A 23,805-nucleotide genomic window follows, 5' to 3' on the forward strand; every position below is an offset into this window, starting at 1 on the left:
TTTACTATTTTTCATTAATATGAAGATAAAATTAATTGCATATTTTAAAAGTAAGCATCAGATACTTCAAAATTGTATTTGACACCATGCAGTTAATTTAACATTGTATCGAATCCGTGAACACATGCTTTGTGTTTGCATACTTACTCTTTTGCAGAGATTTTGGGTTCTTAGCCAGGTAGTATCCTGACTGAAGGACGTGTAACTTGCATTAAAGTGAGCAGGCTGTTTTGTGACACTAGCTTTGTAAAATCATGTCACAAACGCATTTAGGATGTGATTTTTTTATTCTCACTTGTGTAGGGTTTTACATTCAAAATGCCAAGTAATACTCAAATACTGGTAAATAACTCTTGTTTATGATATTACTTCTATTCAGTGACAGACTTAAAATGTTTCTCAGGATGCACTTCACATCTGAAAGCCTGGCATTTCCCTACTTTCATCTGACAGTGACAATAGCTCCAACATATGTTTTCCATTCCTGATTTTTCAATATTAAGAAATCAGCATTTCTCTTTAATGTAAGTAAAATTGAAAAAATTAAGCACTCTCCATGGGTAATAGAGGAACTATTGCTGTAATTCTGGTAAGGAGCTAAGACATCCTTGCATATCACTATGTGAAATGAGTATTCAGTATCAATTCCCATTTCATTTCAAATGTGTTATTTTAGAACTGTTCATATAATCAGTTTCCTGAACTAAGAGAAAGCAGACAGCCAGCTGTAAACCAATTTAGGATGCAATTGCCACACACAAAAAAATCAGATAGTTGATTTCATGTGAATACAGCTTTTGAAGTCTTATTTCATTTCTAGACATGAATATCATTAGGCAGCCCTTTGAGGACAAAGGACTGTGTGCACAGGGAGAATTTTGATTTACTTTCCCATTTGTGCAAACGGGGGGATTGAGATACAAAAATCAAGAAATGTTTATTTTCTTTGTTCATTTTATCTACATGAAACTGTTGTGCATATCTACTTGCGTATCATTACTAGAAAATTAGAAAATAGACTATGCCAAAGTGATGGCATAGTCAAATAAGACAATGCTGATTTCTTCAGAAGGAAAGTTTGAGTTAATTTTACTGGTTCCCAGCTGGATTTAGATGTCAACTATCTTAGGAGAAATAAGTGCCTTTTGGGAAGGCTTGTCAACAGTTTTGACCATAAGGCAGTAATGAAATTCTTTTTGTCCTTGGGGTTTATGTCAGGAAAAACAGCCTTCCTGCGCTAATACATTACTGAACAGGGCGTGAACGAGAAACACAAGGGAAATAGGTATTTTGTAGATGATACAGAATCAGTACCCAAAAGCCTGACCCTCCTTGTTTTCCCCAACATAATCAGAACCGATTCATCTAAAATTTGTCTTTACAAGTATGTAGGTAATGTGTCCGTGGAATGATGATACAGGCAATAAAGACAGACTCCTTTCTTCTTGTATGTTGAAAGTGTAGCAGTAAAACACTTAGTCCCATGTACCTCTGAGGCTTTGCCCTTTTAACCTTTATCTGTGCTGGACGCTGACGGCAAGTTACAGCAAGCTACTCACTAATGCCTTATTTCTTAATGCCAGATTTTTCAAATACTGTAACCAATTCTTCAAAAAGTCTGACCCAAGCATTTGAAAATTACAATGATAGATGAGGAAGGCCAGACCAAAGCCTATTTAAGCCTAGAGATGGTGGTGAGATGAAACTGCTTGCTAGAGGTGAAAAGCAGGAGGGAAGAATTTTTCTTCTCTTAAGTCCTGCTGCTAAAGATGTGGAGTTCTCCTGATCTGTACTTCTGTGTGGTGGAATACGGAGAAGTTGGGACGGAGAGTTCTACCTTTATCCTCTTCTTGGGTGGAGGTAGTGACCTGTTTTCCTTCCTGGTGCTTTCCAGCTTTCTCTTCACTTACAACCATTCATACCACTTTGATAGTGATATTATTTAGAACAAACTTTCCCCTTCCTGCTTTTTCCTATGCCCAGCACCCTTCCACAGGCCACGTGGCCATTGTGGCTGCTCTTTTGCCTTATTTGAATGAAGTGGTGATGGTCTGGGTCAGTTTGAGCTTCCTGTGGAGGCTTACCAGGATCTGACATGTTACATAAAATGAGCACTGTTGAGCATTTTGAGTTCTCAAAGGTGTGTCTCTACCAGATTTTTATATAAGCGGTGGCTCTGCCATGTTTTTGTGGCAGCATAGGAGTATAGCTTCTTGTGAGAGTAACTTCATATGAAGATATTAATCCATTATAATTCATGTGTGGAGAACAAGTCTCAGTTTTTTTTTTTTGAACCTAATGTCATTTGGAGTTCTGCATTTTGCTATCTGTGAAGTCCAGCTTTTTTCTAAATATCTCACCTTAAAAAATTTTGAAGTATTTCTGGAACTCAAATAGGTGACCAAGAAGGTGCAGTCTCTTATGCTGTATGAAGGACCTACGGTATTGATGACATGTACTTGGGATTTTTGTCTTTCTTAAACTGTTCTAGGTAAAAAATTTCTCAGCCAGTATTTCAGTAATAATGTTTCTGAAAAATCAGTATTTTAAGTTATTAGTTAGAAGTTTAAAAGTATCTACTTTTCATTTTTTCCTTAAATAAAGGCTTTCTTGTTTTTTTTACCCTTCCTTAGAGAATTAAATTGTCCAAATGTGAGTACAACACTCTTGAGAAATGACAAGTGATATTGATTTGTCTCCTACTCAGTCCTTCAAGCAGAACATCCTTTTCTTTAAAATTTTTTTTTTTCATTCCTATCTACAGGTATGGGCAAGGTAGGAGAGTATTGACTATTCTAAGTGTTTGCCTTCAAAGCCCAGGAGATAAGCTTTGTACCAAAAGAACAACAAAATCAAATCTCAATGACAAGTATTTGTATTAAACTATCTCCCTCCCCTCCCCCCAACATGAGCACACATAGATGTGGATTGTCATAAAGCTGAGATACACAGACAGTTCTTTTCACACTTTGGATTAGGTTTTTGTCCCAGCCAGCTGGGTCCAAGGACATCTTCCTTAATTTCCTTCTTAACACCTGTGTAAAAGATGGCATAAAGCCTACATTAAGTAACATTGTTGCTCATATAAGTTAAATCCAGTGTTAGTGTAGTAGCAGACTAAAAAAATGTGTTTGTGGGGGGAAAAGGCAGTTAAAATACTAACAGTGTTTTCTGTTTTTACTTAAACGAATCAAAGATGGATTTCTAGTTTTCATATGACTAAAAGTTTTTAGTGCATAGGTCATTGTTTTACTCAGAGAGCACACTGAGCTTTTGAAGTGGGCTTGCTTTCCTTCTACACCAGAATTAACTAACTCTGTAAGTATAAATCTATTTTTTCCATGGTGTTTTACTGATGCATCAAAGCTAATTTTGCTCCATTGAGTAAACTACAAAAATGTAGTGTGGGTGTCTAATTCCTACTTTAATGTCCTTATACTGAATGCCATTTTTTCTGAATCTGTCCATCTAGTTAGTGTCATGTGCACTGTAGTCAAATGTGTTAGTAATATGTGACATAATTCTGCGTGAGCCATCTATTCCATGACCATGAAGAATGAAGTCTTGTGTTCTTTATGTACAGTATTTGGTGTCAATCATAACTGCTTTAGTAGTAGGTATTTTTTACTACAGTAAAAAGTGTTCCAAATCCAATTAATAATATTTTTTTGCATCATAGATATGCTTAATGGGATATACTTTGTTTAATCCTTAATTGAAGTAAAATATTCTTGTTAAAGGGGTCTGTTTCAGAGTATGAGAGCATGAATACTTTTGCAGTATAACTAAATGCCTGGAAATTTGACACTTCAAATCTGCAGATAAGCCAAATTTCAGTAGATAGAAGGAATTTCGTTGTTTTTACTGATCTATTAAATTACTATCAGCTTTTAGAAGGGGGTGTAGAATGCTCGATTTAGCCTGAAAATTACAAGAATTTAAATTCTTTAGGGCTTTCAGTGTTCCAGGTTCATGGTAGGCTTCTTCTCATTTTGATGGTAACACTGTTTATCTGACTTTCCCTGTTAAATTGTTTCAGTAAGAATGATGCCCTAAGAGTGATGCCCCTGTAGTGAACTAAGGAAGTTGCCATGAATTATTAATAACAAGCCGAGTTTAATGTGGTTTTATAGCCCCTGAAGGAGTTGGAATAGTGTACTCTGTAAAACCATTCCGTTCACCTGATCTTGACAAATTGGAAGCATCAAAAACATACTCCTACTTGTTAACACTAAAGGGGGGAAAAGGTGACTTGGGAATGCATCAATATTTAGCCTTTTTGTAGAATTTGAAAAGGATAATGGTGAACGGTGTTCCATAAATAACTGTCTCCTATCTTTGTGCTCTAATGCAGTCGGCTAATACTTTTCTGTGAAGTTAACCTTTATGGCTTCATTTCTATTTCCCTGAAAAAGAAAATGGCAAGTTTGTGATATTGTATCTATTGTTTATGCTGATAATATGCTACAAGTTAAAAATGTTCTCTGTAGCAATATAGTAGGTAACAAAAACAACTCCAATTATTTTAAAAACCAGTTTTGTCTTAACAATAGATCAACCAAGCTAAAATCGTTCTGCAAGTACATTAAGAATTCCCCAATCGGTGAAATATACTAAAATTGTTGCTGACGTTTTAAAGATCTAATAATGAATGCTTGTCTCTAGAACATTACCTTTGAAATGACTGTTCAAAATGAGATTCATCATATCTTTATTAATATTTGGCAATATGTCCATCTTTCTCAGTTATGTTTATTTTTATTCATTTGTCAGTTAACTACTTAATTTAAAAGCATAATGATCTTTAATACCAACCTGAATTTGGCTAGTTTACTGCTGGTCACCAAAAAGTATAACTGAAGAGCTTCTGTATTCAGTACTATCTTTCTTTTAGCATATGCAGCCTGACCTGCAGTAGAGATGGTACCAGGCAGTAACTATCCTAGCAGTGCAAGTTTGCACAAATCCTGCTTAGTTTCCTCATAAGAAGCAGAATGTTTCACTTTATGTGCGTTAATGTTACTTGTAATGGCTGTTGACTGTAAATTATCATTCTTACAGTTATGCTGGGAATGAAATTGTGCTTTTACTGCAGCAGTTCTTTTCTTAAGCTACTTACATTTTGATAATTTTAGATGGAGTAGCTTACACCTTTTCAGAGTGAGTGCTTATGTCGTCAGCCTTGCTAGCATTTCAATTCTGTCTATTTTTTGTACTATAATACAGCTTCTGGTCTCAAAAGCTATATTAATTTTCTGTTGAATCCAAATTACTCCTCTATTTACAAACATGGTGAAACTTCTCTTCTAAGACATAAATCAACAGTAGTTAAAACAGAAGAAAAGCACTCATTTAAAAAGAACAAGTTGCCCTTTATGTTAGTGGGGTACCTTACTGTTTCCATTTTGGGCACTTTTTGGGCTTTTCTTTTCACTGTACTAAAATTTTTTTTCCAGTAAAGTGTTATATGAAGTATTTCTATACGATTCCACTTTTGTGTTTTCAACATGTACATTTGTTCTTTTTACAAGTTGCTGTCTGGCTTAGTTTGAATTTGTTTTTAGGTTGAGTAAATTCTAATGTAATTCATTTGTTATTACAAGGTGTTATAATAACTTGCAAAAGAGCTGTAGAGCTAAATACTCCTCAGCTGCTTTCATTACTCTTGATTTGTCCAATTGTAGCTAACTACATGCCAGTCCATTTCAGTGCAATATAACTGAAATTTGCTGTTTCTGCAGCTGGGGTTTTAGAGTCTCTTCAGGCTCTGACAGATGAGATCTGGCCAACCTTACTGTGGCACTTCAGAGGTTACTGCATGCAACAGTCAACCATGAACTTCTGCCAGAGGCTATTGCCCTCAAGCATAGTCAGCAGAACAAGGAGCATGTTGAGACACTTTCCTCAGCTGCTCCAGTCCACAGCTGGGCATCACCCAGAGGGTTATCTCCTCTTGAGTTCAGGAGTGGTCTATCCCAATGTGGATGAAATGTGGCATGGGTTAACAAGGAGCTCCTGATAAAACACTAAAATACAAAGGAAGTATGCAGGAGCTGGAAGCAGGGGCAAGTGACCCAGGAGGAGTAGAGACACTGTCCAAAAGTGCAAAGGTGGATTTAGGAAAACAGAAGCCTAACTGGAGTTGAATCTGGCCAGGGATATGAAGGGCGAAAAGAAGGGATTCTGCAGGTGTATGAACTGCAGAAGGAAGCCTAGGGGAAAGGAGGGCACAAAAATGCATCCCCTCTGCCAGCCATTGTGTAGTGTTGATGTTCAGCAGAGAGTTAGTGACTACATAGCTGCAGGAAAGTAGTGTCTTAAGCTGTGGCTGTGTGTTCAATAAATGCAAATTATATCTCTTATCCAAGCAACTAATTTTATATTTCTCTGCACCAAAAGGAGTACCTTGGAAATGGTCGCTTCATTAATTTATTCCTTTCCTTTTTCCCCTTCTTCTGGCTTCTCCTCTACGCGTTGCCTTTGAGAGCAGTATAGGTACACTGTTAGTTTGGAAACTTTTTTGAAAAAATGGTCTGCATAAAAATTGTGATGAAAACCTGCAATATCCTCTAGCTTGGTGAACTTTAGGAAATATCGGAATGCATTTCCATCTCTTTAAGGTTAGAAAATTTTGCATCTTTCTTCCATGCAGGATTATTGTCTTCTGCCATTTGCTATAGAGAAGAAAGGACAGTTTTGAAGAGCCTGAGTAGTGTTAAACAAAATGCTTTTTTATATTCTATGGCCTAGTATGAAAACATTTTTGCATATGAAAAATACTGCTGGAGATGAGGTATTGTACTCAGTGAGATGATTTGTAATTATTAAACTAAATCAAGAGTTGTTACATACATCTGTTGGTGATGCGAAGGGATATTTCAGGTTGACTTGCTGTTACAAGCCTGATTTCCTGGAGTAAACGTTTTACTCCACTTTTATGTGATGGGGGAATATTATCCTAGTAAAGGCAGATTTGATAATTTAGTCTTTGTATAAATAAATGCCATTCAACTGGCAGCTAACTAGAAACAATGTTAGTTTTGTTTTACCAATAATACTAGTTAGATAAGAGGAGAACAGAATTTAAGAAGTCTAATGCATGGTAAGAGTTATTTCCCTCTTGTAGCAGAAAACTGTTACTTAACCTTCAGCTCTTTTGCATCTTTGAAATTGGGACTCTGAGATTTCTGTTAAAACATTGAAAGTTGTTTTGGAGATAGTATGTTAGACTGAACTACAATAGTTGCAGAGCTGGCACACGTTCATCTCTGCTGCTCTTCTAAGGAGGCAGGTAGCTTCTTGCCGAAGGTGTGGTATGCAGAGATGGGCAGTAATATCTCAACTTTCTCATCTAAGTGTTCTGGGACTAATCTTGAAAGTATTTGTCTGCAATGATGGCAGGAGAGAGGGAATTGTCCAGCTAGAGAATCCATTGGATTGTGGATTTTGTTTCCTTCTTCCCTAAGTAACTATTATTTTAAGAGTAGATCTTTATTTTGTCATGGTTATTTTCATTATATGATTTCCTGTGTGTGCCGAATGGCACATTTCTTTTGTGTCATATGTTTCATAGATAGTTAATAGGTTTGAGAAGAACCCTAAAATCTAATACATGTTTGTTGAGTGTTTCTGTATGCCAACAGGCTGGAAAATAACTTAAAATAATAAACTTGTACTCTTTCAAATCCAGCTAACAGATTGATGTACCTGCATGGTATTCTTCAGTAGTTGTACTGATTTCAGTGAGGGAAATGCTGGAACTATTCAAATATGAACTGGTGTCAGAGCTTCAAAAAAGATGAAAAATGTTGAAAATTCTAATTTAGTTGCAATAACATTTGGTATAAGAGTATACGAAGAACAAATAGTACATTAAAATTAGCCATCGTTATAGATTAATGTTTTAGCTGACTAAGTTTGTAACATAGAAGTGAGCCTTCCTGACCTGGAAGGCAAGGATGAAGAGCGGAATATATCCCCCATAATCCAGGAGGGAATAATTAGTGACCTACTACGCCATCTGGACACTCACAAATCTATGGGACCAGATGGGATCCATCCAAGAGTACTGAGGGAACTGGTGGAGGTGCTTGCCAAGCCACTCTCCATCATTTATCAGCAATCCTGGTCAACGGGGGAGGTCCCAGAGGACTGGAGGCTTGCCAATGTGACGCCCATTTACAAGAAGGGTCAGAGGGAGGATCTGGGGAACTATGGGCCTTTCAGCCTGACCTTGGTACCAGGGAAGATTATGGAACAGTTCATCTTGAGAGCACTCACGTGGCAAGTCCAGGACAAACAGGGGATCAGGCCCAGTCAGCATGGGTTTACAAAAGGCAGGTCCTGCTTGACCAACCTGATCTCCTTCTATGACCAGGTGACCCACCTAGTGGATGAGGGGAAGGCTGTGGTTGTTGTCCACCTGGACTTCAGCAAGGCCTTTGACACTGTCTCTCATGGCATAGTCCTTGAGAAGCTGGTGTCTCATGGCTTAGACAAGTGTACTCTTTGCTGGGTGAAAAACTGGCTGGATGGACAAGCCCAGAGGGTTGTGGTGAATGGAGTTAAATCCAGTTGGCGGCGGGTCACAAGTGGTGTTCCCCAGGGCTCGGTGTTGGGGCTGGTTCTGTTTAATATCTTTATCAATGATCTGGATGAGGGGATTGAGTGCACCCTCAGCAAGTTTGCAGGTGACACCAAGTTGGGAGGCAGGGTTGATCTGCTTGAGGGTAGGAAGGCTCTACAGAGAGATCTGGACAGGCTGGATTGATGGGCCGAGGCCAATTGTATGAAGTTCAACAAGACTGAGTGCTGGGTCCTGCACTTTGGTCACAGCAGCCCCATGCAGCGCTACTGGCTTGGGGAAGAGTGGCTGGAAAGCTGCCCGGCAGAGAAAGACCTGGGGGTGCTGGTTGACAGCCGGCTGAATATGAGCCAGCAGTGTGCCCAGGTGGCCAAGAAGGCCAACGACATCCTGGCAGGATGCATCCTGGCTCCCTGGCAGGAGCAGGGAGGTGATTGTTCCCCTGTATTTGGCACTGGTGAGGCTGCACCTCGAGTACTGTGTTCAGTTTTGGGCCCCTCACTACAGGAAAGACATTGAGGTGCTGGAGCATGTCCAGAGAAGGGCAACTGAGTTGGTGAGGGGCCTGGAGCACAAGTCTTATGAGGAGCGGCTGAGGAAGCTGGGGCTGTTTAGTCTAGAGACGAGGAGGCTGAGGGGAGACCTTATCACTCTCTACAACTACCTGAAGGGGGGTTGTAGTGAGGTGGGTGCTGGTCTCTTCTGTCAGGTGGCTGGAGATAGGACAAGAGGAAACGGCCTCAAGTTGAGGCAAGGGAGGTTTAGGTTAGATATTAGGAAAAATTTCTTTACTGAGAGGGTTGTCAGACATTGGAATAGGCTGCCCAGGGTAGCGGTTGAGTCACCATCCCTGGAGGTATTAAAAAAGCACGTAGACAGGGTATTCCATAACATGGTTTAGTGGGCATGGATGGTGGTTGGACTTGATGATCTTGAAGATCTTTTCCAACCTAAATGATTCTATGATTCTATGTTTAAAGGCAAATTATATATTTGCTATTTCTTTTTAAGAAAAAAATCACTTTGTATCAAATCATAGGTTTCTACTAAAAAAAAAGTGTTTATAAATTTTGTGTTGTGTGAAGAAGGAATGGAGTTACATGCATGCTTTGAACAGTCATGTTCACTATCTGGAAAGTGAAATAGATCATACCTTTATCTCCTTGCTGAAATAAACCAGTTATAGTCTCAGAGTATGGTCCTAGAGACTAGAAAGCAAGACACTGAGGTCAAAGAAGTTGGTGTACTTCAGCAAAAAAAATCAGTCTTTGGTAGCATTCTTAATGTGTCATTGAAATATAGCCTGTGTATTTGAAACAAAGTCCATTAATTTGGAATTGATTGGAGCATCTTCACATAACGATGAGGGTAAATCAAGAAAATTTAATGGAATCTGCAGTGTGAAATGTATAAGTGAGTATAAGCTGCAGAACATGTTACAAGAGATGACACTTTTTTTAAGATAACATGGTGCACGTAGATAAATCTCTTTAGTTAGATTTCCTTATTTATGTTAAGTTGTATAGTAAGAATGTCCCTAACTGTAAATTAATTAGGTACTGACCTTTTTGATTGAGGTCTGGATCACTTAAACAATTACCTGCTTTTACATAGGTGTTTAATCATGATGGCTAAGTGAAGAAAAAGCTTTTTTAAAATTTGGATGTATTAATATGGTTTACTCTAATGCTAAGGTAGACTTCAGAATTGATTTTAAAATTTTTGTCTTGTTTTCACTCATTACAATAAAAAGTCAATGTTAGGTAGTTTATGTCTTTTAATATTGTTGAATAAATTCTGCTACTTTGTGTTTTAGATACATTGTAGTAAATGAATTCTTCAGTAGTATTTACCCATGAGATTATGCCCTTAATCTACTTTTATTCTACTTTGCTAACTCTTCTAAACCTTTTGTGTGAATGAAATTATTCCTTCAACATTTACGTTGTTTCCAAAATATACTGTACTTTCAGAAACCTTTTTTATTGATATTTTCTTCTGGTATTAGGGTACACATTTTTCTAATTATGCTAATATTGCATAAAGATATTTTTAACATTACAAGTTTATGAATGTAGACTAAGTGAATATTATTACAGCATCACAATCAAGCATTTCAAAAGTAAGGAAGTACTAGAATTAAGATCATCTATGTCCTGTTTGTGTACCTTTTGATGTTATATATAGTTTTATAATTATATAATAGGTATGATAAGCTAGTTTATGCACCAAAAGCATAATAGCTGCACTAGCATGTTGTTTAATGGGGAATAAATAGCCCTCATCAGTAAGCATTAAATGTTTCTAGAGCTAGTAAAGTGTGCAAGTTCAGTAATGCTGCTTTGAGTACCATGTTAGCTCAGGTGGAGCTGACATGGCTGTGTCTGAGTGGACTAGCACTGTGTTGAGTGTATGCCTGTGTGCTTCTGCAGGGCTTCTGCCTCATTCAGTACACACTCGATGAGCCACTGTAATTTCTCCTTATTCAGTACCTCAGGCTGTGCCTCATTTGTTGTGTTGTATTGAAATCCGATTTGAAATCTGGATATATGATCTTGTCTTTGATGATAAGAATCATGGTATTGGAATGTCTCCCTAATGCATTCCGTTGCTCCTTGAAACAGTATCAATTTTTATATTTCTGTCGTGGTTTCAGCCCAGCTGGTAACAAAGGACCACGCAGCCGCTCGCTCACTCCTCCCGCCCCCTCCGGTGGGATAGGGGGGAGACGGAGGAGAGAAAAGAAAAAAAACTGGAACCTCGAGGGTTGGGATAAGGGCAGTTTACTGGGACAACGCAAAAAAAGTTACAACAACAACGACGGTACTAATGAAAGAGTATACAGAAAAGAGTGATGCACAGTGCAACTGCTCACCACCCGGGACCCGACGCTCCGCCACTTCCCCCACCGAAAGTCGAGAGCAGGAGAGCCCTCCCCCCGGCCCACTCCCCATGTATATACTGAGCATGATGTCACATGGTATGGAATAGCTCCTTGGCTAGTTCAGGTCAGCTGCCCCGGCTATGCCCCCCCACCTCCCAGGTTCCTGTAAAAATTAACTCTATCCCAGCTGAACCCAGGACATTATCCACCCCTTATTCTATACCATTTACATCATGCCCAGATCTTACATTTTCCAATCAACCGCTACCACTTTCCTTGTCTTATATATAGATATATATGTATATGGACCCCCCCCCCCCCCCCCCCCCCCCCACAGATACAAATAGTATTCCCTTAGTCAATGGGTTATCCCTCCAATGTGTCCATCAATTTTATTTAGTCCATGACTTTGAGGCTCCATCTGTTGTAACACTTCTTCAGGATAAGAGAGATGGTGTGAGGTGTTGGGTTGTTGTATGCTGTCTCTGGAACTTCTGGCTGGTACATTTGATGCAACCCACACCCTTGGTCTGCAGGTCGAAGATGTTGATCTTGAGGAAATTGCTGGGCGCCAGTTCAAGTTCTATCACTGTTGTTCTTGGCTCAGTTTCAAAGTCCATTCTTCAGTCATTTGGGTAATTCTTACAGTAATACCCTTGATATGGCATATAGACACTATAGATACAATGACATACATTGGCAGGTTATTTAGCAGTTAAATATCATACAGCCTAGTTCACTGGCTATTCTCTCCCAAAATCAAATCTCCCTGAGGTACACATCGAACTTCCCCATCCTTCTGCATCACCCATCAGGTGTACCCAGGTCCCTGAGCAAAAACCACCCCTTGGATGGGTTTGTCTCTGCGTGAGGGAGGACTAACCCAGACTGTCTTTCCTAACATACTCCTCATGTGCACTACAGGAACTTTATCCCCTTCTACAGTATGTGGAAGTCTTGGTTGGGCGGGGCCCGCCCGATTGGTGGATCCTCTAGTATTAACTAACCAGGTGGCTTTTGTTAAATGTGTATCCCAATGTTTGAAAGTTCCACCCCCCATTGCTCTCAATGTAGTTTTCAGCAGTCCATTGTATCGTTCGATTTTTCCGGAGGCTGGTGCGTGATAAGGGATGTGATATACCCACTCAATGCCATGTTCTTTGGCCCAGGTGTCTATGAGGTTGTTTCGGAAGTGAGTCCCGTTGTCTGACTCGATTCTTTCTGGGGTACTGTGTTGCCATAAGACTTTCTCTTCAAGGCCCAGGATAGTGTTCTGGGCAGTGGCGTGGGACACAGGATATGTTTCCAGCCATCCAGTGGTTGCTTCCACCATTGTAAGCACATGGCACTTGCCTTGGCGGGTTCGTGGGAGTGTGATATAGTCAATCTGCCAGGCCTCCCACTGTTTATATTTCAGCCATCGCCCTCCATACGACAGGGGTTTCAGTCGCTTGGCTTGCTTAATTGCAGCACATGTTTCACATTCATGGATAACCTGTGCGATAGTGTCCATGGTTAAGTCCACCCCTCGATCGCGAGCCCATCTATATGTTGCATCTCTTCCCTGATGGCCCGAGGTATCATAGGCCCACTGAGCCATAAATAGCTCACCCCTATGTTGCCAGTCCAGGTCCACCTGAGACACTTCAATCTTGGCGGCCTGATCTGCCTGCTGGTTGTTTTGATGTTCTTCAGTGGCCCGACTCTTGGGTACATGAGCATCTACGTGGCGTACTTTTACCACTAGCTTCTCTATCCGAACAGCAATATCTTGCCACAGTGCGGCAGCCCAGATGAGTTTACCTCTGCGCTGCCAATTGCTCTTCTTCCATTGCTGTAGCCACCCCCATAGGGCATTTGCCACCATCCATGAGTCGGTATAGAGATAGAGCACTGGCCACTTTTCTCTTTCAGCAATGTCTAACGCTAGCTGGATGGCTTTCACCTCTGCAAACTGACTCGATTCACCTTCTCCTTCAGCAGTTTCTGCGACTAGTTGTGTAGGACTCCATACAGCAGCCTTCCACCTCCGATGTTTTCCCACAATGCGACAGGACCCATCAGTGAACAGAGCATATTGCCTCTCATTTTCTGGCAGTTTATTATACAGCGGGGCCTCTTCAGCCCGTGTCACCTCCTCCTCTGGCGACATTCCAAAATTTTTGCCTTCTGGCCAGTCCATGATCACTTCCACAATTCCTGGGCGACTGGGGTTTCCTATGCGAGCCCGTTGTGTGATCAGTGCGGCCCACTTACTCCACGTGGCATCAGTTGCATGATGTGTAGAGGAGACCTTCCCTTTGAACATCCAGCCCAGCACTGGCAGTAGGGGTGCTAAGAGGAGCTGTGTTTCAGTACCAACCACTTCTGAGGCGGCTCGAACTCCTTCATATGCTGCCAATATCTCTTTTTCAGTTGGAGTATAGCGAGCCTCGGATCCTCTGTATCCCCGACTCCAAAACCCCAGGGGTCGACCTCGGGTCTCCCCAGGTGCTTTCTGCCAGAGGCTCCAGGTAGGGCCATTCTCCCCAGCTGCAGTGTAGAGCACATTTATAACATCTTGTCCTGCCCGGACTGGCCCAAGAGCTACTGCATGAACAATCTCCCGCTTAATTTGTTCAAAAGCTTGTCGTTGCTCAGGCCCCCATTTAAAATCATTCTTCTTCCGGGTAACTTGGTAGAGAGGACTTACAATTTGACTGTAATTTGGAATATGCATTCTCCAAAAGCCCACAACACCTAAGAAAGCTTGTGTTTCCTTTTTATTAGTTGGTGGGGACATAGCTGCTATTTTGTTGATCACATCCATTGGGATCTGACGACGCCCGTCTTGCCATTTTACTCCTAAGAACTGGATCTCCTGTGCAGGTCCCTTGACCTTACTTTCTTTTATGGCAAAACCAGCCTTCAAAAGGATTTGGATTATTTTCTTCCCTTTCTCAAAAACTTCTTCTGCCGTGTTGCCCCATACGATGATGTCATCAATGTATTGCAGGTGCTCTGGAGCTTCACCTTTTTCCAGTGCAGCCTGGATCAGTCCATGGCAAATAGTGGGGCTGTGTTTCCACCCCTGGGGCAGTCGATTCCAGGTGTACTGGACACCCCTCCAAGTAAAGGCAAACTGTGGCCTGCACTCCGCTGCCAAAGGGATGGAAAAAAATGCATTAGCAATGTCAATTGTGGCATACCACTTAGCTGCCTTTGATTCCAGTTCATATTGAAGCTCTAACATATCTGGCACAGCAGCGCTCAGCGGTGGCGTGACTTCATTCAGCCCACGATAGTCTACTGTTAGTCTCCATTCCCCATTAGATTTCCGCACGGGCCATATGGGACTATTAAAGGGTGAGTGAGTCTTGCTGATCACTCCTTGACTCTCCAGTTGGCAAATCAGCTTATGGATGGGGATCAGGGAATCTCGGTTGGTGCGATATTGCCGCTGGTGCACCGTCGTGGTAGCAATTGGCACCTGTTGTTCTTCAACCTTCAGCAACCCCACAACCGAAGGGTCTTGAGAGAGACCAGGCAGGGTAGACAGCTGTTCAATCTCCTCCGTCTCCAATGCAGCTATACCAAAAGCCCAACGGTACCCTTTTGGGTCCTTGAAATATCCCCTCCTGAGATAATCTATACCAAGGATGCATGGGGCCTCTGGGCCAGTTGCAATGGGGTGTTTATGCCAGTCATTCCCGGTTAGACTCATTTCAGCTTCTAATACGGTTAGCTCTTGGGATCCCCCTGTCACACCAGAGATACAGATGGGTTCTGCCCCTTTATAACTTGATGGCATTAGGGTGCATTGTGCACCAGTGTCTACTAGAGCCTTATATTCCTGTGGGTCTGATGTGCCAGGCCATCGAATCCACACTGTCCAGTAGACTCGGTTGTCCCTCTCCTCCACCTGGCTGGAGGCAGGGCCCCTCTAATCCTGGTTAGAATATTCGTTACTCACTTTTCGCACCCGTGAATCAGAAGTCCCTTCAAGAGGATCAGAAATGTGATCAGCCCATCTACTGCATGTGGGGGACTCCTCACAGGAAACTGGAGCAGCAGTTTTCCAAGAAGAATCCTCTTTCCTGGTTGCTTTTTCTCGCAACTCCCGTACCCGTGCATCCAGGACTGAGGTAGGTTTTCCATCCCACTTCCTCATGTCCTCTCCATGGTCACGCAGGTAAAACCACAGGTTAGCCCGTCGTGTGTACTTTCTCTCTCCTCTCTCTTGGGCAGAGGAATGCTTACTCCCAATAGCTGCGATGCGGGCCTGTACAGGTGGGGAGGAAGACATATCCACTTTGAATTGCTGGAACTCTCGGGACAATTCCTCTACAGCCGAGACACAGGCCCGTAGGGAGGAAGAGAGACTTCCTTCGTATTGCCGGAGTTGGACAGCCAATTCATCCACCGTTTGTCCATGGCCTTCTTTCCAGGACATTACTGCCAATGAGTTGGCATAGGTTGGTGGTGCACTTCGTAGAAACTTCCGCCACATGGGTTGTGTGCATTGGACATCATCTGGGTCTATGGGTGACTGCGCATTTTCTGGATCATTATAAATCACCTCCAGCACGGCTAATTCCCTGAGGTACTGGATACCTCTCTCCATGGTGGTCCACTTGCCTTGGTGACATGTAACTTCATCCTTGAAGGGGTATCTTTCTTTTACACCTAACAGAAGTCGCCTCCAGAGGCTGAGGACTTGTGTTTTTCTCCCAATCGCCTTGTCGATGCCCCCTTCCCTAGACAGAGATCCCAACTGCTTGGCTTCCTTACCCTCTAATTCCACACTACTAGCCCCATTATCCCAGCATCGGAGCAGCCAGGTAACAATGTGCTCACCTGGGTGGCGGCTAAAATCTTTTCGCATGTCACGCAACTCACTCAGGGATAGAGATCGGGTGATTATTTCAGGTTCTGCCTCTTCCTCCTGTTCTCGTGATGACCCTGGTTCATCTTCATCTCTCACTGAGCGAACTGATTTCTTTGTGTGTTTCTTTTTCTGTACAGGGGCGACTGATACCGGCACAGGTTGCTTCTCTGGTTTAGCTGCAGTATCTGTCACTGCGGTTGGGGTAGCCGTGCTGCCTGTTGCTGGGGTAGGGGTAGCCACAGTGCCTGTTGCCGGGGTAGGGGTAGCCACGGTGCCTGTTGCCGGGGTAGGGGTAGCCACGGTGCCTGTTGCCGGGGCAGGGCTAGCCACGGTGCCTGCTGCCCTGTTTTCCATCTTTTCCCCCTTTTCTCCCTGAGGGTGCTGCCTAATATCAAGCAGTGTTTGGTAGATACTGGCCAGGGCCCAGCAGAGTGCAGCGAGTTGTACGTCTTTGGAATAGCCACAGCATTTTTCTTTCAAATATTCTACCACTTCATGAGGGTTCTGTAGTTGTTCAGGAGTGAACTTCCAAGCCACTGGGGGTGAGAAGTTCTCTAGATACCTGCCCATATCCTCCCACATGCCGTGCCACCCATGAATATCCAGCTTTGGGGCAGATCTCTGGGTGGTACTCTTAAAGAGCCTTTTTGTAGCCCTAAACAAGACCTGAAACATATTCAGGAGGCATAGCACTAACAGCACAGTGGCTTGTGCATCCCAAGGATATTCAAAGTTCTCAAAAGCTGTTGTAATTAGTCGGAAGGAGAAAAGGGAGGCGAACGGACGGGGGGAAGTATCCCCCCCTAACTCCCCCATGGATTGGCTGTAATTACCAATAAAATCCGATAGAAGGTGCCCAAAGTATGGAAATGATATCACTGCCTCATACAGATACCAGCTTAACCTCATGACCAGTGATGTAATCATTTCACAAGTCGACATTGCCCAGTACAGCAAAATGATAATCCCAATCACTCTCCCAGAGGTGAGAAACGTAACTACAGGCAATACATAGAGCATATAAGGACTTACAAAACGCCACCATGTAAACAAATTAATCAACATTGTGACTAACATCTATTTATCTAATATAAGGAATGCGTATGACAAATTTGTTTCAACACGCTCTGGCCAGATCTGTCGTTATCTCAACCCTTCGTGCCCCACGTTGGGCGCCAAAAAGGACTGTCGTGGTTTCAGCCCAGCCGGTAACAAAGGACCACGCAGCCGCTCGCTCACTCCTCCCGCCCCCTCCGGTGGGATAGGGGGGAGACGGAGGAGAGAAAAGAAAAAAAACTGGAACCTCGAGGGTTGGGATAAGGGCAGTTTACTGGGACAACGCAAAAAAGTTACAACAACAACGACGGTACTAATGAAAGAGTATACACAAAAGAGTGATGCACAGTGCAACTGCTCACCACCCGGGACCCGACGCTCCGCCACTTCCCCCACCGAAAGTCGAGAGCAGGAGAGCCCTCCCCCCGGCCCACTCCCCATGTATATACTGAGCATGATGTCACATGGTATGGAATAGCTCCTTGGCTAGTTCAGGTCAGCTGCCCCGGCTATGCCCCCCCACCTCCCAGGTTCCTGTAAAAATTAACTCTATCCCAGCTGAACCCAGGACAATTTCTTTAATAAAAAATTTCTTTCTGGATATTTAAAATTCAGTAAAGAAACAAAGAATTGAATCAAGGTCTTTCAGCAGGAAGCAACAGGCAATCTAAATAATGAACTGTGCTATATAGCTTGCTTATAATATGCAGTCTCTGCTTATCTTCAACCATAAGCCACAAAACTACATCTGTCCTGAAAGCATCCTTTTAGCTTTATGCAAAGAGATGCATGAGCAGTTGGGTTTGACAGTACATTTTCTTTTTTTAACTTATAATACTTGAGAAAGGAAAAAGAGGTGGGGTTTTTGGTTGTGCGATGGTTTGGTTTTTTTATTGTAAGAATTCTGGCTGTGAACTATTATTTTGTTCTGTTACTGGAACTTTTATGGAGCTCTGTGTCAAACTTCAGAAGAAAAATAGTTTTAAACTATTATGAGTGCATTGCGAAGTCTGAAGTGCTGGTCGGAAGGATGTAAACTAACTGTCAACAGTACAAGTAGAGGCTTTTGGTTTCTCTGTATGTATCTGCAGCTAGCTGATGGGACCTCAGCTGGTCAACTGAGCCTGTTGTTTTTGGAATATTAGCTTTCAAACTAATGTATTCCCAAACTTGTTACAAGTTATTCTAGTTAATGTACTCCAGGATTATAAAAATTTAGAGCTTTTAAAATGTATTGCATTTCTAAAAATCTCAGTGCATGCTCAAATTTGTGATAAAATGCTGTCTTCCCTTGGTAACTTTATCCTATATTTTCAGGCTTCCCCATTTATGTAATATTCTCTCATGCACCTGTGCTCTGATAAGATCATGTTTGGACATAAGTTCACATATCAAGATTTCAAGAAAAGAGTCAGGAAAGACTGGAAGCAAGGGTGCTGTCCTATCCAGTCAATTTCACTTTTAATTGTAGTGCAAAGTACTGTCTTCAAAATTTTTTTAGTTTTAGATTGCAAATATTAGTCTGGCCTAAACTGACTAGCAATCAAAACTAGTTATCTAAGAGATGTAAAGGAAGTTAACAATTTCTTTTTTACATCCTTAAAAAAAAATGGCCACATTAGCATCCTAGCAGTAACCTTATTGGCAGTATTGGCAAAGTGGTGATTAGAATGAATCACCTTCTTAATTCTTAGTTTGTTCGGGGTAGCTATTAGTAGTTGAAGCAATTAGTGGAGAGTTGGTTAGATGGGAAGGGTTTGATTCATTAGAAACTTAGTAAGTATTCTTGTTAACTCTCATTAGTTCCTTATAAACAGTTGGCTCTATGGTAGGGCTCACCCAGCATTAGGATGACAGAAATTTCTGTCTGAACATGTATGGAATGAGAACACTTATGTCTGCAAAGGCCCCAAATTATCTTTTTTCAAAGAATTTTGGAGAGAGTGTAATAGTTAATTATTAGAAATACACACACATATGCATATATATATATGCTGGAGTAGACAAGTCTCTAAAAAGCTTCTCTATCAGAAGACAGACAAAAATGCAATGTAACATTTTTAGAAAAATCACTAATTAGGGCACTTGATTTTGGAAGTTGTAGTGACAGGGTCTAATCTCTTGAAAATGGCAGTGCTGGGGTGCAGCAGATTATTTGAAGTCTTGGTCTTTTGTTTTCTTCCTGAACAAAAGATAGTGTTTTGAAGCGCTAGAATTGGCATGCCAAAACTAAAAATACAGGCAACGTTTTCTTTACTGCCTCTTGTTTTTCCTTGATCTCTCTTCCTCGCTCATTCCTCCACTAACTGTGAATTTACAGCAAGGAGAGGAAATGGCCAGCAGATAAAATAAATATGGGAAAATATTAAACCAATGTTGCCTCAGTCACATTTATTCCAAACATTAGGTGCTAATTTCTTCCCACATTTCAGATTTATGATGAGATCAGGAAATGGCTGAATAAATTATTTAATATAACAAATCTTTTACTGGACAGGTAGGTAAAATGAAAAGTACTCAGCAGTGATTTTAATTTAAGACTTTTTATAAAGAGAAACTTTGGTAAGGTAGTAATATTCATACATTGTGTGCTTATATACTTCTGTAAGTGTAAGGAGTAACACTTGAATTTGGGCTTGTACTGGATTTTGCAATATATAAAAAACATACAAGCACCAAAATAATACTTGTTTCTAATTCTTATTTATGCAAAGCTACTTTAAGTTTTATCAATGCAAAGCTCCCTTAAAATGAGCATAAGTATATCTACTCTGATTTTTGGTGTGAAAAATAGAAATTAGGTAACAGTTTATAATACGTGATGGTTAATGTGTTGCTTTCACCGTGATATGGGTGAGCAAAAATTTTAAATCTCTCTCCAGTTTTTAATTAAAAGTTAGTTTAAACATGTAAACTTTTCTTAATAAAGACAAAGAAACATCTAATTTCAGTTATTGGTGTCAGTAGCTGATGTATTAGGATGACTGAGCATTCATATTAGTTGTTTTGGTCCTCCATACAGTCAGGCTGCAGTTTCACATTATAGCTAAGTCATTAAAATGGGTAGGCAGAACCAAAAAAAGCTAAATCATCTCTTCCAACCCCTTTCGTGTGCCAGTACTGTTGCTTGCCTCCTTCACTGCTGAGGTGGTTCAGAGAGCTAAACTGACAGGAAGTGTTCATGTTTTCCCTTTTATGCTAGTTTTGGCCACTTAGCTCCTTGAACTGCCTTCCAGCGAGACCAGATGAGCACCGGGAAGTAGCTGCAAGCAAAGTGAAGCAACTGCAGAGCAACTCTGAAACTCTGGCTTGTGTGTGCCAGTAAGGGCCACCAATAGGACATCATTCAGTGTTGTAGGTAAATTTTACTTTCTGTAGATACCTGGCATCTGTACAAGAATTTTACATGAATACCAAGCTGGTCATAGGTGTGTGATTGGAGTGATTTTTGAGGGTCTGTTTTAGACACGTAGATCTCCTTCACTTGTATAACTACTTTGAAGCTTGCTTAGCAACTTTTAAAAGCCTTTTATGCGATCACAGATGTGTTAAGCAATATTAGGGTATTCCTGTTTGTGTATGAATTAACCCATCTTGTCTGCTTTGTGATCTGATGATGTTCATTGAAGCCAATGGCAAAACTCCAGCTGACTTCCCAAAGATCTGAATGAGTCCCTTAGTCATGGTATGGAGTTATCACTCCTGGACATGCCTATGATTGATACAGGAGTGGATTTGGATTGCAGATGTTTTGTAAACTTGGTCCTGAAAAAGACTTTGTGTATAAATGCTTTATGGGTTATTGGCCTAAGTTCTTAGCATTTTGCTGGTACGAGGCTAACAGTACTAGCCAGACACTGTAGTACTCATTGATCTGATGTTCACTGCTCTGTGCTCTCTATTACTTAAAGACCTATTGAATCCTAGAGCTCCAGAGCATTTCCATAGAGTCATTCCTTTAAGCACAATAGAACTATTCTTGGAAGTGTTAAAGCTTATCTCACTTGTCAGAGCTTTACTGGGGAGATACCTCAAAGCCACAGAAGAATTTCTGGAATGATTTAAGTCCATGTCAAAAATTTCTACTTTGTGTTTCCAGTACTATGTATAGTTAGCACTGCATTTGCTGACACCTACAGACAATAGCAGATGTAAAATGACTAAGTAGTAAATTTAAATGAAATGCACTTCTTGGGGGATACAAATGGAACAGTAGAGAATCACTCCTGATTTTTACTGTTGCTTTCTTGATTCATATGCTGTTTAACTTCTTGTGAGATTTTTATCTCTAATCTTTTTTTTTTAATCTTGTGAGATTTTTTTGTAAGGGGTTAGCAAGAGCCTGCATAGGATTGAATGACTGTCCAGTGTAGGTCCTGATGAGACAGTGAAATGACAACAGTCTGATTTCAGATGCCAATGTGCTTATTAGATGTCCATTTAAAAGCCCTACAGATTTTAAAGATTTTAATTAAATAAATGAATAATAATCGACTGTTGAGGCTGTCTTTGCTCTACTCTGACTGTTGGTTCTCACAGTAGCAGAGTTCCCATTTGTTGTGGCTGTGTTTCACAGTAAAAGGAAGCCCTGTGGCTCCATTTCCATTTCCAGTTCTAGCTTCTTTCCAGGCATCTCTTATCCAAAGCGCCTCATGGATTATGTGACTGTCATGCAAGAATTGAATCTCTGTAGCCTTCTTCCCTTTTCATGCAGTTTATGACTCAATATAAAATTCAGTTTATTTTGTTGCTTTTCTTTCAATTTAATTTTAATTCAGATTAATCAAATGGCTATTGGGTTCTCTGCATTTTGCACCTGATTTCTAAAATAATAAATACATTCATCTTCTAATGTTTTATCAGAGTTCCTTGCTAATATTGGTTTAGAATGCCCTTTTATTAGACAAGTGTGTATATATATATATACACATATATGTATCTTGTGTGAATAAACAAACTTAATTTTTCCTCATTTCTTCTCAAGTAGTCATGTAAAATCCACTCAGATTTTTCTTTTTTCCTAAGATATTAACCTAAAATCTTTTAGAATTTCCCATTTTCCTTACTAGTTATCCCCTACTGAAAAAAAAAAAAAATATCACAATTCTCACCTGGCTGGTAATGAGAATTCTGATGAGATCCATTAAATTTAAAGATCTTTATTGTGCTTTTAAGTTTCAGCAATTTATCATTTTAGAGTAGGAAACTACTTCATGGAATTACTGTCCATGTTGAAAACTGGAGAAATAGAAGGTAAATTTTCTTTTTTTAACCATACAGTCCCTGCTTTGCATTCAGCTTCTGCCCTGTCTTTGTGCTCATTGATACAAATTGCCATGGAAGAAATGGTGGACTCCTTTAAATTAGGACTTGATGCCTGTATGAAGTAGTGATGCATCCTGGACTTGTTATATATGAATCCGTGGAAATCAGTATTTCTAAAAAGAAACGGAACTCATGTTGGGGGTGGTGGTGAGAATTTCTCTGCTGTACAGGCTTACACAGCATCCACTGGTGAAGAAAATTAAATATGCAAAGATACAAGCATATTTAAATACTCTTCCCTGAAAAGCGAAGAGTCCATTTTATACACATACACAGGGTCACCAGTTGTTAACTGAGCATATCTTCATGTCTAAGAGTTTGAATGTGTTTGAAACTTTGTAAAAGTCCCTGTGATGATATACCTCATGCTATGAGCAGTTGAAAGAGACTGGGTGGCATATAATGAGATGGGAATCAATTTCTTAATATTGGTTACAAATGATGATGATTTTAAGAAAAATCTGTCTGAATATTCTGGATTATTTTGAATATTCTGACATAATTTCAGTAGCATGGTAAGGAATTTGAATTTTAAAGCCTCCTATTTTTAAGAAATTAATTTAAGAAATACCTTTAGATGTTGCAAAGGTTTGAAGTTCCAACCTGTCTTTCAGCTTTGTTCTGCTTGGGTTTCCCTTTTGTTGCATGGGAAAACAAAATTCTAATATGCTTTTTTTTTTTTTCCCCTCTAATAAAACATAGGTGAAACTAAAGTGAGACAGATACCAAGCCTTTCTTTTAATTCCGACTCAGCAGTCTGACTGGTTGGAGTACAGGAACTTGACCCCTTTGTCTTGCTGTCTTGCGTGTTTTTCCCTTATGAAAGCCAATATAATCTGCAAAGCCAGCATAGATAAAGAGCTCTGTAGGATTGTTGTATAGTAGCAAGACTGTTTTGTGACCATGTTCTGAAGGCAGACTGGAGGTGACAGTATTATTTACTTTTGTTGCTTGGGGTCCAAAGAGAGAATAAATTGCTATTGATTTTTGAGACATTACAGTGAAGTGTCTGAATGCCTGCAGAATAGCTGGGTGGTAGGATAGTCAGAGTCTGCATGGAGACTGCTTTTGAAATGAAAATTCATGTTC

General features: G+C 40.7%; 1 protein-coding gene across 1 annotated transcript in view; it reads left to right on the forward strand.

The window, feature by feature from the left end:
* PRKN (parkin RBR E3 ubiquitin protein ligase) overlaps positions 1–23,805 on the forward strand; it is an 800,965-nt gene that overhangs the window by 15,291 nt on the left and 761,869 nt on the right. The window lies entirely within an intron of this gene.

The sequence above is a fragment of the Aquila chrysaetos genome, chromosome 8, assembly GCF_900496995.4.
Source record: "Aquila chrysaetos chrysaetos chromosome 8, bAquChr1.4, whole genome shotgun sequence".
In the NCBI taxonomy this organism is placed as follows: Eukaryota; Metazoa; Chordata; class Aves; order Accipitriformes; family Accipitridae; genus Aquila; species Aquila chrysaetos.